Raw genomic sequence first — 7337 nt, 5'->3', positions numbered from 1 at the left:
AATGTGAACTAGGTCTTTTACTTCCATGGATCATAAGCCACTATCTTCTGACCTTGGATTCTCCTGTTAATATGCTCTGGAACAAAACAAGGGCTCAGGAATGACCAGCCTCTTTGGAGTCTGGTCCCAGGGGTTCTAGCCTATCTTTTTGAATAGCAGTTACACATAGTTCCCATTGAATATTAGATGGACCTAGGGCTGGGGGCATTCAAAACAGTAAGCCTTCTTCTCATCCCATGTCAAGGAAATGGTCCTTTATTTATCAGTGTCTTTTGCTCTTCCTGTAAGTAAGAGCTCACAGCATGGCACTTATGTTAGCAGCCCCATTTGCACAGATTTTCAGTGTCTCAGAATGCTCTACTGCCTTTTCTTTGAGAAAGGGTTGAGATACACTCCTGTTGTGCCCCGCCCCCTCCTTATCCCAAAGCTCCTGCCTGTGTTTGTATGGAACACAGCTCCAGCACCACCACACTGTAAACCCCTGGGTAACTGTTAAAGTCATGATGCAGACTTCAGACTTCAGGCGGTTCTGTATAAAATGAAAAATAATAAATGTTTTTATTAACAATGTTAAAAAAAAGAAAATACTAGTAGTGATGTATTATTTTGAAATATACAGTTGATATGTTTGGAGTTATTTAAAATTTATATTGAGAAAAACTATGTATTTTCAGTATTGCTGTAGACAAGCATCTACATAAGACTGTTAAATTGTTTTATATCAAATGCTTTTATAATACTCATTTTTATTGTTACGATATTTTATAAATTTTAAGGAATATGACAAAAAAGATAATGTAGGTATTGAAGGGGGGTCTCTGGGAGAAGTTGGGATACAAAATGGAAACAAGAATGTGATTTAATTCTATTTACTTATAATATGTTTCTAAATGTTAACGAATTCAGATAAATTGAAATCATATAACTTTTCTCTTCATAATGTAATAAAAGTTAAAAAAACAAAACAAAACAAAAATTTGGTTTTGTCATGGAATATCTTGGTTCTCCATCTATGGTGACTGATAATTTTGCTGGGTATAGAGGCTGGCCTCTGTAGTCTCTTAGTGTCTGCATGACATCTGTCCAGGGTCTTCTGGGTTTTAGCATGAATGCTGAGAAGTCTGGTGTAATTTTGATAGGCCTGACATTATGTTACTTAGCCTTTTCTCCTTACAGCTTTTAATATTCTTTCTTTGTTCTGAACATTTAGTGTTTTGATTATCATGTGGCATGAGGATTTTCTTTTGTGGCCCAGGTATTTGGTATTCTGGAGTTTTCTTCTTACATTTATGGTCATCTTTTTTCTTTAGGTTAGGGAAGTTTTCTTGAATGATTTTCTTGAAGATATTTTCTTGCCCTTTGAGCTGGGATTATTCACCCTCTCCTATTAGTATTCTTGGGTTTGGTCTTCTCATTGTGTCCCAAATTTCCTGAATGTTTTGGGTTAGGAACTTTTTACACTTTGCATTTTCTTTGGTCAATGTATCAATGTCTTCTATGGTATCTCCTATGCCTGAGAATACATCTCTTGTATTGTGATGGTAATGTAGTTCCTGTTCTCTTTTCTAGGATTTCCATCTCTGTGGTTGCCTCCTGTGATGTTCTTTTTTTTATTATTCGGTATTTTCTTTATTTACATGTCATATGATATCTCCTTTCCTGGTTTTCCCTCTGAAAAAAAGAAAAAGAAAAGAAAAGAAAAAGAAAAAAAAAACCTGTTCCTTCCCCCCTCTCCCTGCTCAACAACCCACCCTCTCCCACTTCCTGGCCCTGGCATTCTCCTACCTACACTGGGACATAGAACCTTCACAGGACCGAGGGCCTCTCCTCCCATTGATAACTGAATAGGCCATCCTCTGCTACATATGCAGCTGGAGCCATGATTCCCACCATGTGTACTCTTTGGTTGGCTGTTTAGCCCCTGGGAGCTCTGAGGGAACTAGTTAGATCATATTGTTGTTCCTCCTAAGGGGCTGCAAACCGTTCAGCTCCTTGGGTCCTTTCTCTAGCTCCTCCTGTGATGTTCTTATTGTTTTTATTTCCATTTTAGATCTTCGACTGATTTGTTCAATTCCTTTACCCTTTTGATTCTATTTTTCTGTATTTCTTTAAGGGATTTACTTGTTTTCTCTTTAAGGGCTTCTACTTGTTTGTCTCTGTTTTCCTGTATTTCTTTAAAGGATTTATTTACATCTTCTTTAAAGGCCTCTGTCATCTTTATGAGATAGGAATTTATGTCAGAATCTTGTTCTTCAGGTGTGTTAGCATATCTTGGGTTTGCTATGGTAGGAGAACTGGTTTCTGATGGTGCCAAATTATATTGGTTTCTGTGGTTTTGTTCTTGTGCTTGCCCTTTGCCATCTGGTTATCTCTGGTGTTAACTGGCCTGGTGTCTTGTATTGGAGCAGGCCTTTTCTAAAGCAGCTAGATCTCTATAACCTGGGTAGAATAAGCCTCTTGAGGGCACTCAGTGCTGTCTGTAGTTAGAGCAGACCTCCTGTGGATCTCCTAGGACATAGGCAGGCTGCAGAGGTCTGGGGGCAGGCATGCCAATCTCCCACAGGTAGAATTGCAGCTTCAAAAGGCGATGGCACTAAATTCCAGATCTGTGGGCTCTGTGTGTGTGTGTGTGTCCCAGCTGGCATTAGTATTGGGGTAGGGTCCCATTTATCAATTCTTGATCTTAGAGTGTGTGCTCCTTGTGTCAATGAGTTTAAAACTCTTTCCCACTTCCTCTTCTATTAGATTCAGAGGGTCTGGTTTTATGTTGAGGTCCTTGAGGGATTTTTTTAAATGTCATGCAGGAAGGGCTGCAGTGGGATAGTGAGCTCCCTGGAAACGGCCCCCCATCTTGCCCAGCTACCATGGGTGTGCTTTGGTGTGGCATGTCTCTAAAGACTTTGTCTCAGGACTGTTTCTTGCTACTTATATGTTTTCTCTTGTTTGTAGTTGCCATATTCCTCATTTATTTGGCTTGGTGTGAGTGGACACTGGGAGACCCTCACTGCCTATAGCCTGGTATGATTACTTCCTAGATGGTAGCCCACCCTATTGGGAAAATTTCCTGCAGATCAACATGGAAATGAACTTTCATGAATTAATGTTATTTAGATGAATTAAAGGTATTATAGAATTAGTGATTTGATTCAAATTATTTTAGGAAGAAAGTTTAAGGAGATGGTTTTAGTTATTTTTGCCAGAAAGATGTAGTAAAGTTAGAATCAAGAACAAAATGTGTCCCCTCCTCATAGAATAGTAGATAAAAGAGGTATAACATGGAATAACATGAGCTTTTATTAATTTCACTACGAAGACAAGTAGACTTGTAACAACAGATTTGTAATCAAGGAAAAACATTCATTCTAAGTGAGGTCAAAGGATGAGGCCATAGGTGTTCACTATGACAAAGGAAGGCCTCATAAGTTCAAACAGCCTCTTTGAACTTATAATGAGCTTATAGAATGAGAAACGGTGTAGCTCACTTTTTATGTGACATTTATCTATAATTCTATCTTATGTAGAGTTTTTTTTGTCTAAAAACCTATAAAAAAAACTGAAAAGCAATACTAAAGTTGTAGTGTAGCCATTTCTGCTTCATCTAAGGTACATCAGCCAAGGTGCAAGACCAACCAGTGTTGTGCAGATAGCTCTGCCCCCATCACTGTCTGTGGAGTTCTATTCATATTCCCTCCAAACATCACATGCCTTCTACAGGTCTTGCATTACCATGTGAATTGCCTCGACATGTATTTTACCCCAGCATGTGTCTTGCCTCAGTGTGTGAGTCTGTCTTAGCAACACATCACTCTGCCAATCAACCTGAGTCCAAAGAAGTGGCAACAAGCCACAGGATACCACCAGAAGTTTTTTGGTCCATTTCTCTCTATGGAGTCCCAACAAATGGACCTCAACTATGCAGTGTAAGGCAGACCAATACATGCATGCCATTAGCCAAGAATCCTTCATCACATGTCCTTCCACGTGCTTGCTTTAGCAAAACATTCTTTTAGCCGTGTCTGCTTCAGTGAAACATTCCTTTATGTGTTTGCCCCACAAAACACCATCCAACACAACTAACTTTCCAAAGAACCTTTAAGTTTCCACTTCACATATCCATAATTAAAATACTAATTTTTGTTAGTTTTTAATGGTCTTAATAGGGTTTATTCTTATTTGTTTTAAATTAAAATAATTTTCACGACATTTTAATAACCTTTGAGTATGTGGGATGTGGAAACGCATGAAGGTCAGAAGACAGCTTCTAGGAATAGCCTACCTAATTTTACTACATGGGTCAGTTCATTAGTTTTAGTGTCAAGAGATTTAACTGCTGAACACTCTTATTGGCCATAAATGTCATGATGATTACAAGCTAAAGAAATGAAAACCTATCCGTTTGCCATTTGAATGTAGCCAGCCCTAAACAAATAACCTTTTGAGTAATATGTGCTATGTAAATGACAACATAATTTGAATAATTGTGGCTAACTGCTTTCAGTAGACAGCATTTAACCTATTACATTGGGACACAGTAAACTGGGTGTTATATATAAATATATTGAATATAGGAGTCATATTTTCTACCTTTTAATCAACAATTACCCACACTTTCCTAGATTTCAAATCACAATAATTTTTGAAATAGTGGTTTCTAGATGATGCCTGCAGACTTAAGTCTCATCCTTAGCAGTTTATGATAATTCTACAAGTAATTCTTTGCCTACTTCATTAATCTTTTTTTGGTATTATTTTAACTTTTTATTTTTATTTTTTATTAGATGTTTTCTTTATTTATAATATCTCCTTTCCCAGGATCCCCTCCAAAATAAAATAAAATAAAATAAACAAAAACTAAAACAAACCCCTGAGTCCCTGGGTTGGAGCACTCCTCAAAGGCAAGCTCTCCACTTGTGGAGAAGGGGCAGAGAGGGCTGTGGATCTGCAGTACCTCCTAGGTGAAGAGGGAGGTAGAAAGGATCCTGTGCCGGTTGCCCTGCCACTTCTGAGACCTGTGCCTCCTGGCTGGTCCTGCCTCCTAGGTGAAGAGGGAGGTAGAAAGCCGGAGCATTTTCATACTGATTCATGTCATAATTATACAGAGATGCCAGGGTCACTTCATAATCTTCTTGACCAAGGAGCTGCTCCTTAATCTGAATTGCTTTTATGTTCATTTCTTCAGCTTCCTTAAATTTTCTCATTGACTGATAAAGTCTCCCAAGGTTACCATAGCGCTTTGTGGTCTGCACATTAAATTCTCGGAATGATTTCTTAGCTAGATGCAGTGAGGACAAGTGTAAGTCATGTGCTTCCTGAAGCAGCCTCTGCTTCGTCTCCTTGTTATGATGGTCAATTGCAATATCCTCTAAAATAAGTGCTTTCACCCTCTTTGAAGAAGCCAAAAGATGATCTTCAGGTAGGGTGTGAGTAATGATAACAATGGCTCTTTCTGCATAAAATAGCCCATTGTCAAATTTTCCAGAGCTGTACTGGTGAACATACGAAGAGTAAGCCAGGTCTTCATGACCTGTCGCTTCATGAATATTTTTGCCACCAAACACTGACTGTTGAATGTTAAGTGCTGCCTGATAAAGTGCTGACTGACAGCTATTGTCTACATTGAGTAACTAGAACCCATAATCTAGCAGTGTGTCAGAGTACTTTGGGTGTTTGGATCCAAAATGATCTTGTGCCAAATACACTGTATGCTTAATTAATTGTTCTGCCTTCTTTTTTTTTTTTCCTGTTAACATTTTCATCTTTCAAGATAACAGGAGTTGTATACAAATGACAGTAGAGCCTTGCCTCTTTATTATTATCTAAATAAAAGATAACTCCAGATGAATTCTCGAGCTATATACATAAGGGACTGTGCCTTCCTTCATCGTCTCCTTGGAACCAGTAGTTGTGTTGCTGTCATAGAATCAGGAAAGAGGCTGTGCTAAGTTGGAAGAGGTACATACGCTGCTGTTGTCGTTTTACCAGCAAACCACCTGCCATGCAATGCATTGACAGCAGCAATCAATAGCTGCAGCAAGAGATGGGCACTTCACATACACATTGCCCTGAGCTGAACCTTTGTCAACATAAATATGAATGACTCCTCCATGTTTATTACATTCTTCAATGACATCATCTTTAATCCCTGTATCCCATCCAATTTCTTCTTCTTCTGTTTGAGGATTAAACATGTTAGAAAGTTGGAAACACTGTGTTGCAAGAGGCTGAACAGACACAGCTGCAGCTAAAGCTGAGGCTTCAGTCTGTTGGGAAAGTCATGTTTGCAAACCTATAACAAAAGAGAATTCTGCCACAGCACCAAATGCCAAAGAGCCACTCATTTGTAAAGCTTGTTGTGCCGCAGGTGGGAGCTGCAAACCGGTACCCTCTGTAAGTCTTACCATTAACTGAAGATGTCCAGTTGTTCCCAAGTCAATTCCAGTCCTTTCTAGTTCATCACTGTCCAAAAATGAACTAGCACTAGAAGCATCAGTCTGTTCAGTAACATGACCAACTTTCATTGGTCTCCCAGTTAACTCGAATGAATCCATTAAGCTGTCCCAAAGCCTTTTTGGCACATTCTGAGTCAGAATATGTAATAAATCCATATCCCTTAGATCTTCCGGTTTTACTATCCATCATGAGTTGAATACTTTCAATCCTTCCAAAAGGTTTAAAGATCTCCCGAAGCATATCTTCTGTTATGTTAAAGTGTAATGAGCCCACGTAGAGCTTCATATGTCCAGCACTTCCCTTTTGTAAATTGTTTGCCATTGCAGCAGCTCTGTTTTTTTCTGCCTGTGATGCCTGGATTATGACTGACACTCCCAAAACTCGTTGGCCAGTTAATCCAATTGCTAGAGGCACTGAACTGACACCAACAAATTCCAAAAAGGCAATTCCTTTGGAACGTCTTGAATTTCTATCAGAAATCATTCTCACATCTTGAACCTTTCCTACTGTAGAGAAAAATTCTTCCAAATCTCTTGGTCGAATTCTTGCTGCCAGTTGCATGCAGAAAACTGTTCTTGCATCCCTTTCCTCAGGAGTGAGATTGTCATTAGGTTCCCTCACTGGGCTCTTGTCTTTCTTGAATGGACTTTTGCTTCGGGACGGTCTTCTGCTTAATTTGATGCTATGAGGCAACCCAATATTTCCTGGGATGGCGCTGTTAAATTTTGGTCTGGAGTAGGGACTTCTGTAGCGGCCTTGGAATCTTCTATCGTAACTTCGTAACTTCGTGAGCGGCTTCGTCTCCTTTCTTTGCTTCTACTTCGTTTCTGCACTCGGCTTTTGCTCTTTTTCCTTTCTCTATCTCTACTTCGTTTCCGTTTTTTTTT

General features: G+C 39.1%; 2 pseudogenes; both read right to left on the bottom strand.

The window, feature by feature from the left end:
• Window positions 1-5012: 5012 nt before the first annotated feature.
• LOC116100340 overlaps window positions 5013-7337 on the bottom strand; it is a 3667-nt pseudogene continuing 1342 nt past the window's right edge.
• Window positions 5879-7337, bottom strand: part of LOC116100339 — a 1753-nt pseudogene continuing 294 nt past the window's right edge.

Source organism: Mastomys coucha, unplaced genomic scaffold, assembly GCF_008632895.1.
Source record: "Mastomys coucha isolate ucsf_1 unplaced genomic scaffold, UCSF_Mcou_1 pScaffold21, whole genome shotgun sequence".
In the NCBI taxonomy this organism is placed as follows: domain Eukaryota; kingdom Metazoa; phylum Chordata; class Mammalia; order Rodentia; family Muridae; genus Mastomys; species Mastomys coucha.
Note: the sequence above shows the minus strand (reverse complement) of the source record. Positions and strands in the feature narration are given on the sequence as shown.